The sequence below is a fragment of the Watersipora subatra genome, chromosome 2, assembly GCF_963576615.1.
Source record: "Watersipora subatra chromosome 2, tzWatSuba1.1, whole genome shotgun sequence".
NCBI classification, from domain to species: domain Eukaryota; kingdom Metazoa; phylum Bryozoa; class Gymnolaemata; order Cheilostomatida; family Watersiporidae; genus Watersipora; species Watersipora subatra.
In genome coordinates, this window is record NC_088709.1 from 60,819,649 (window position 1) to 60,826,536 (window position 6,888).

At 35.1% G+C, this 6,888-nt stretch overlaps 1 long non-coding RNA gene across 1 annotated transcript; it reads left to right on the forward strand.

Moving 5' to 3' along the window:
- The first annotated feature begins 604 nt into the window (after positions 1–604).
- LOC137388945 (uncharacterized) lies at positions 605–5,899 on the forward strand. Its single transcript, XR_010978048.1, has 3 exons — positions 605–751; positions 3,299–3,355; positions 5,808–5,899. It is a non-coding gene; the product is annotated as an uncharacterized lncRNA (long non-coding RNA).
- The last annotated feature ends 989 nt before the right edge of the window (positions 5,900–6,888 follow it).

Below are 6,888 nucleotides of genomic sequence, written 5' to 3' on the forward strand. Positions count from 1 at the left end.
AATAAATTTCATAGACATACCAGGTAGGTGAGCCTTCCAGAAAGCATTAAAAGGCACCTATATGCTTCAAATATATTTTTTTCTAAAGCATTTTATGCACTATGTAAATATTGTTTGTTAAATTTGTGCTCAAATTCATCCCCGCTTTCATCATTGCCTTTTGAACTAATGATTTGGCAAGTCTCTTGCAGTTATTGTTTTAAAAATATAATGATATATTGTGTATGTATATATATATATATATATATATATATATATTATTGTGCCCGTGGTAGCGTATAAATTAAAACCATCAAAAATTTACAAATCCTGTAGTGAAGTTTATCTTATCTTGAAATTATCAGTGTAGCACTCCTTTGTCTGTGCATGCTAAGGTGAGGCCGGGTTCAGACCTGGGGACAGCTGCGTAATCTCGACTCATTATGTATCCAACAGCTGGAAAGCAAACAAATTGTGTAGCTGCGTATGGGCATCAAATTAATTTAATTGCGCAAATGACGACATTTCTTTCTGTAGGACATAATAGTCGCGCACTCTGAGCTTGTAGTCCATGAGCAATCGCTTGCATAACAGGTACTCTGTCACACGTGTCTTAGATGCCATATTGGTTCGAACCAGGCCTAAGTAAGGCTGTAAATCTAACTCATTCCATCTCGTTACAGTCAGGCTTTTAGCTTTAGTTTCTGATTTAGACGAACAAGGATAGGCTAAAACTCTATTTAAGAAATAGGACAGATAGTGGAGGTAGCAGGTATGTGTGCTTATGCTTTAGCTTTGGCTTACCATGTACTTTGGAGATTACATTGAACTAAAGAATTTATGGTTGTCACTCATCCAAAGTAACAAAAAATTAGGACTTTTATTAGAAGCCTGAATGATTGTAGCCTAACATTTATTTCATATTCATGTTTTAACGCAGTCATTCTGACTTTATATATGTGTTAGTCGTATAACAACTGAAAAGCAGAAAATCAAAGAAGAAAAAGGCTGTTATGAATGCTTAGATATAAAGTTATAGGGAGCAAAAAATATGCAGGTACAAAAACCCACCTGATCGCGCAGGCCAAGACAACATATGTAGTTTTAAAAGCTGAAGATAACTGTAGAAATGTCAAGTGATTTGCAAGAATTGAGAGTCGCTATCCTTGGTAATGTTTCCGTAGATATGGATTACAGAAAAATGTTGTCTTGCTAACTGGTTGCTAGATGCATGCTTTACATTAAAGCTTCAAGGTCGCGAATGATAAGTTTTTCAACTTTTTAAAGATTTCAAGGGATTCAAAAATGTACAGCAACTGTTTCAATAATATGGTTTACAGAAGGATGTTTAAGAACTGAATAGCGAAATGGTATATAATTTATATTGTAATATTCATACAAAAATTATTTCCGTACCATTTGCTTATCAAAGCTTCCATTGCAAGGCAAAAGTTAGCAGTAGTTCATTTTTCAGTATAGAGATTTAGGACGAAAAATGGATGTAAAATGAGCAACATTGTATAATGCTAGAACTACATGTAGCATCAGTTTTGCTAACAAGGCTTTGTGAAGGATATTAGATACGCATGACATGAGAAAAATCTTTTACCATGGATGTTTATATTATCGAATGATATTATTAATATTCCCAGTTGCAGATATTACTTAAGAGAAAATGACTATTTTGCCGTAAGCTTAGCTTTTGAACATTTCTTTGATTGGCTAATCAACCATGATACAGATACATGCAAAATAATTAAGCTCTCTGTATACACATTAATATGCTAGTTAGCAACAAATTTGTGTGTAGCATTAGCAAAATCAATGACTAAAATTTGCTTTATAGTTTCCAGTGTGCTGCAGGACACTTTTTGTCTCTTGTGAGCTTTAGCTTTCAGAGCCAGACATTACCCAATTCAAGAACTGAAGGTCATAATCTAGTAGCTAGCATTATTTAACCATCCATTTGTATATAGCTGAGGGTATGGCATTATGTAATAGCATGGCTGGTGGTTGTTTAGTTCAGGCTAATCCCATCGGCCATTGTCAACACCTCGCTGGCACTTGTTACATGCATTACTCATGCTTCTTTGTCTAATGGTGCGTGTACACTGGCCGATTTTGTCACCCATTTTGTCAAGCACAGACCAATTTGATGAGTCGGTGTCGGCATCGGTAGGTGTGAGCAGAGAGATCGGTGTTGGGGCTGATATGAAAGTCGGTGTCGGTGAATCCCAGCAGCTCATCAGCCAATCATAAGCTAGGAGCCTCTGATTAAATGAGCCTAAGCTTTAATGGCAGGTCTAAGTTTATGAAACGAAAGGGCTAGGTTTAATGAGAGGCTAGGAGACTGTCATTAAACTTTCCCTAGTGCTCTTTCTGATAGTGAGCTTTTATTTAAATTAATTAAAAGTGAATAGCCAGTTGTATGACTACTACTAGTACTACTACTAGTTCTACTACATGTACTACTTTAAAGGAATTTGCCGGCCCTTACTTGGCACGATCTAAATTATTTCATACAGAAATAAATTGAGTGTGATTTTATTCAAGGTTTTATTAGCGAAGGAAATTTACTAGCCGAGGAGCGTACGGCCATTCGCTCTGTCTACTAAATGAGCGTTGCGCCCTTATATACCATAAAATTGCCCATTCCGGCTAACGGAACCGAGTAGGAACACCAGGCAACAATGTTTAAATGGCCAATAATTAGGCCCGCTAGTGCGTTGATATGAGAACATAAACGACATGAGAACATAAACGACGACAATTGATAGCCTAACGAGTAACAAGGCTATAATAAAAAGGAAAACACATATAATAAAATATTTATAGACATACAATATATACAAACATATAATTACATATAATACAGACTGTCAGAGCTCCCGCAGCTGATCCTGCCATCAACAAAATCTAATCATCATCGGAAGATTCCATTCGGCATTCAGTAGTTGCTTCTAGCGGTAGTAGTAGGAGCAGTAGTAATAGTGTAGTACTAGTATATAATTTTCCACATCAAACGCGTTGATTTTTATGTGTACTCGTTTTTGCATGGTTGGGTGAAGGTCAAAACGGTGAAGCGCTGTGATTGGCTGTTGGTACCGAAAAAAATGGTTCGATCGTTGCAATGTAAAGGGGAGTCGGTGTCGGCACCCATACATGAAATGTCTGAGGTACCGGTCTGAGTCAGGGTATTGGCACCTAATCGGAGTCGGTCCTGGCCAGTGTAAACGCACCATAACTTGTGATGTACTGTCTAACTGGTCTTGGTCAACATGAATGCATGCTCACCATCAATTGTCTTTTTTTTCTGTAGATTCTGCAATCGTGTTTCGTAATGATGCTATGATGCCTGACTTGCTTTTGGTTGCAGGTATGTACTGACAAGATAAAACAGTGTGACTCTTTTTTCAATTTTATTTTCAGGGTTTAATTATATGGTCTATAATTTTGATAACAACTGTGACTTAGTCTTTAGCTGAACGCCCTCTTTTCTTGTTATTTTGTTACTGTTACTCATGCCAACAAGAAATTTAAAAATCATATTGTTTTAACTAATTATAATAGGAAAGGGTGGAGTACTATTTAAGATAGCGATTTTCTGTAGACCCACATTACAAAAATCATAATTAGCAATCAATATAGCTCTGGTCATGACATTAACCCTTTGACCGGGTATAAGCCCCCCCAAAAACAACCGAGACTCGTGTAATTTATTTTCGAAAATTCAAAAAAATCGATATTTTATGAACATGCATAGCTCAAATCTTAAATTTAGTTCAATGAACAAAATTTTTTGTACATATACATTCATTCACATATCTACTACTCAAAAAAAATTACAACCATGTGCAATTGTCCCTGTATAAAATGCTTGGAAGCATCTTTTTCGGTAGAGTCAAACGCTATAACCTAGCCGTGCGAGCCACCATAACGATCGTTTTCTCTGAATATTCCAAGTATATTGAAAGTCCAAAAAAGTTTACATCACTTCTATCATTTGAATTAATTTTATTCTGATCAGACAAAAAATCACTAACGATCGCAGGATAAAAGAATCTTTTATTTTACCGTTTTGAAAGTCGAGCCGATGTTGACTGGTTTTTCCAACTTTTAATCTTTTCCAAGGAATCGCGATTTGTTTAGCTTTTAGCACAAAGCAACGCCTCTCAGATAATCGTTTCATATTGTAAATCATCGACTGATATCTTGTTGATGATATTTAAAACTTACTAGTGTTCATATCCTTTGTTTAACGTTACTAGACGACAGCTTTATAAACGTCTACCGAAATAGACATAAATGTCGTTTCCCCACGCAACCGGTAAACGACATTCTGGTCGTTTCCCCTGTCAAAGGGTTAAAATTAACATTTTTGTGGTTTAGTGTCATGCTTAGCCTCTGAACATTGATTTCAATGTTTTCCAATGTTTCTAACTTGAAAGTTTTGAACTCTTGAGATTACACCATACTGACCCTCTTATAAAGCTTAACCCTGTCTATAACAAATATGATTTCATCTAGTTCTTAATAGCCTAGCCGACTAACCTTACCCACACTGTGTAGTACTGTCCTGATTGTATTGTGGCTGATTTTTGTTAGTACAAATTAGGGTTTGGCACTAGCAGTGAAACTCACTGAAAATTCATGGGGTTATCTTCTCTCAAATCTTGTAATTAGAAAGTTTGAGTATTTTTATCTTGTTGGCTAGAATTTAGACTGCTGCATGTGAGATTTGGCGCTTGAATTATTTGAACAGAATGGATTAATGCTGGGTTTACTGGGACTGAAAGATGTGTGATATTCAACAACCAGGCTTGCTACGAACTAATGCAACTATGGAAATAATTATAATTGCATTTCAATATCATGATGACTAAGCTGGTGTCTTGTAATAATTTAGGTTGTACACATAAAACACCATAGATACAGCATGTTTCAGTCAGTTCTACTAGTACAATTAAATATGACATGGAGTCGTGTAGTGTTTTTATAATTTTAGTCTCCATTCTTCTTATTTGAGATTCTGACGCTTGTTGCCAATGTTTTTGTAGTTCTACCTGCAAAATGATAAAAAGTTATTTTCACCTGTAAAATTACAAATAAGTATATATATTGAACAATACTTAAATTGTTCTATGTACTCGAAGAAGAGATAGAGATAAGGTTTGAGTGATCAAAAAAGATATATGTGTATGCAGGGACAAGAACACTCCAGATAACCTAATCGCAAACCAAGAAAACCTCTGTAGTCATAAAAGCCGAAGAAACTGTAGAAATGTCAAGCGATTGGCAGTAGTCGAGAGTTGCTATAATTCATAATGCTTTGGTAGATATAAATTACTAAATAATTTTTCAGCAAGCTTAGCTTTTGAACCATGATACAGATACATGAAAAATAATTAAGCTCTCTGTATACACATTAATATGCTAGTTAGCAACAAATTTGTGTGCAGCATTAGCAAAATCAATGACTAAATTTGCTTGATAGTTCTCCAATGTGCTGTGGGACACCTTTTGTATCTTGCAAGCTTTAGCTTTCAGAGCCAGACATTACCCAGTTCAAGAACTGAAGGTCATAATCTTATTTAAACATTATTTAAACATCCATTTGTGTATAGCTGAGTGTATGGCATTATGTAATAGCTGGCTGGTGATTGTTTAGTTCAGAGAAATGGCTAATCCCATCAGCCACTGTCAACACCTCGCTGGCACTTGTTTACAGGCGTTACTCGTGTGTCTTTGTCTAACTTGTGATGTACTGTCTAACTTATTTTGATCAACATGAATGCATGCTCACCATCAATTGTCTTTTTTTTCTGTAGATTCTGCAATCGTGTTTCGTAATGATGCTATGATGCCTGACTTGCTTTTGGTTGCAGGTATGTACTGACAAGATAAAACAGTGTGACTCCTTTTTCAATTTTATTTTCAGGGTTTAATTATATGGTCTATAATTTTGATAACAACTGTGTCTTAGTCTTTAGCTGAATGCCCTCTTTTCTTGTTATTTTGTTACTGTTACTCATGCCAACAAGAAATTTAAAAATCATATTGTTTTAACTAATTATAATAGGAAAGGGTGGAGTACTATTTAAGATAGCTTTTTCTGTAGACCCACATAATAAAAATCATAATTAGCAATCAATATAGCTCTGGTCATGACATTAAAATGAACATTTTTGTGGTTTAGTGTCATGCTTAGCCTCTGAACATTGATTTCAATGTTTTCCAATGTTTCCAACTTGAAAGTTTTGAACTCTTGAGATTACACCATACTGACCCTCTTATAAAGCTAAACCCTGTATATAACAATTATGGTTTCATCTAGTTTTTAATAGCCTAGCCGACTAACCTTACCCACACTGTGTATTACTGTTCTCATGGTATTTTGGTTGACTTTTGTTAGTAAAAAGTAGTATTATACTCACTGGAAATTCGGGAATTATCTTCTCTCAAATCTTGATATTTAAAAGTTTGAGTATTTTTATCTTGTTGGCTAGAATTTTGACTGCTGAGTTTGAGATTTGGCACAAGAACTCTTTGAGCAGAATGTATAAGTGCTGGGTTTACTCCACTTGAAAGATGTGCAATATTCAGCAACTATGCTTGCTATGGACTAATGCAACTCGGGAAATAATTATAGTTGCATTTAAATATCACACTGACTATGCTGGTGTCATGTATTAAGTTATGTTTTATAAAAAAAACACCGGAGATGTAGCATGTTTCAGTCAGTTCAACTTGTTCAATGAAAATGACATAGAATGGTGTAGTGTTTTTATAATTTTAGTCTCCAATTTTCTGATTTGAGATTATCACGCTTGTTGTCAATGTTTTTGTAGTTGTACCTGCAAAACAAAAGAAAATTATTTTTCATTTGTTTTTACAATTTAGGTATAAGGA